This window comes from Geospiza fortis, unplaced genomic scaffold (assembly GCF_000277835.1).
Source record: "Geospiza fortis unplaced genomic scaffold, GeoFor_1.0 scaffold68, whole genome shotgun sequence".
Classification (NCBI taxonomy): Eukaryota; Metazoa; Chordata; class Aves; order Passeriformes; family Thraupidae; genus Geospiza; species Geospiza fortis.
This window is the reverse complement of record NW_005054489.1, coordinates 1,169,422-1,171,173: the sequence shown is the minus strand read 5'-3', so window position 1 is coordinate 1,171,173 and position 1,752 is coordinate 1,169,422.

Here is a 1,752-nt window from a genome sequence, read left to right as displayed (position 1 = left end):
GGGGCTTTGGGAGGGTCTTTCTTGGGACAAAACAAATCCAAGATCCCAGCTGGCTCTCTCTGCTCCATGCTAGCTACATTAGAAAGCCAGGACAGGGGAGCACAGTCACTCCATTTCACTAAGTCTGTGCTAAAGAAATCTGAGGGAGCAGTGCTAGGACTTCAAAGAAAGGAGATTGGAAGCAAATAAAGAATAAAGGAGCCCTTTGGAAACAGCATCTAAAGCTTTAGGTAAGTTCTGCATTTGAAACCTGCTTCACCAACACATAGATCCAACATTGTTTTGTTTGTTCCCCTCCTGAAACTCACAGCTATGCTGCTGCCTCAATATTAAATGTTGTTACATTTAGACATCAAAGCAATTCATCTGCAAAGTGTTCTGGAACCAGAATGGTTTGGATTGGAAGGGACCCTAAAGACCATCTTGTACCAACCACCTGACACCTTCTACGAGACCAAGCCCTGTCCAACCTGGCCTTGAGCACTGCCAGGGATGGGGCATCCACAACTTCTGGGCAACCTGTGCCAGCTGGAATTCTGCCAGAGGAATTTCTTCCTAATATCTAACCTGAATCTCTCCTCTTTTAGTTTAAATCCATTCCCCCTTGCCCTATCAGTCTGCCTATATAAAAAATCACTTTCCTTGTTTTTAGAAATCCCTCTTCTTTTCAGAGATATTCTTTGATTCACTATCAAATCTGAAAAACCGTGAAAACCTAGGTAAGGGAGATGTCGCTATAGGATACGAAACAACATGAGCACACACACCACTTCTCTTAAGGTGAAGAAAAAAGGAGTTTATTTTCTGACTCTATCATTTATAGTTTTCTAAAAGAGACAGTGGATTGGAGGGTGAAAGTGCTACCTCTCCAATGACACTGGACAAACTAACAGTTCATCAAATTTCTTTTCTATTATAAAAAAATGCAAAACAATAAGTTATTTACAGAAAGTATGTGAGAAAATTTACTACAAAAATGTAAACATTAAAAAGTTTAAAAAATCTTAAAAAATCAGAGCAACATGGAGAGGGATGTACCTTCCTTGTGGGCATTTTCCCACTATTGAGCACAGTCTAAAGAGGCAAAAGAAGGGACAGGGAGAGGGATGGACCTTTCCTTGAGGGCTCTGTCCCACTGCTGAGCACGGTCTAACAAGGCAGAAGGAGGGACTTGGGGAGGGATGGACCTTCCTAGTGGGCGTTTTCCCACTATTGAGCACGGTCTAAAGAGGTAAAAGGAGGGACAGGAGGGACAGGGAGAGGGATGGACCTTTCCTTGAGAGTTCTGTCCCACTGCTGAGCATGGTCTAACAAGGCAGAAGGAAGGACATGGAGAGGGATGGACCTTTCCTTGTGGGCTCTGTCCCACTACTGAGCATGGTCTAAAGAGGTGAAAGAAGGGACAGGGGGAAGAAAAGACCTTTCCTTACAGTCTCTGTCCCACTGTTGACCACGGTCTATAGTTCCAAAAGGAGGGACAGGGACAGGGACAGGGATGGACCTTTCCTTGCAGGCTCTGTCCCACTGCTGAGTACGGTAGGTAGAAGAAGGGACAGGGAGAGGAAAAGACCTTTCCTGGCGGGTTTTGTCCCACTGCCAGGCACCCGCTGCGCGTGTCCGCGCCCGCACCGCCCTGAGCCGGGAGCAGGACACGGGGAGCGGTGACACACGGAGCAGTGACACGAACAGCTGGGAACATCCCTCGGGGCGGGGACAGGACCCGGGGGCCACCGACCCGCCGTCCATCATCTC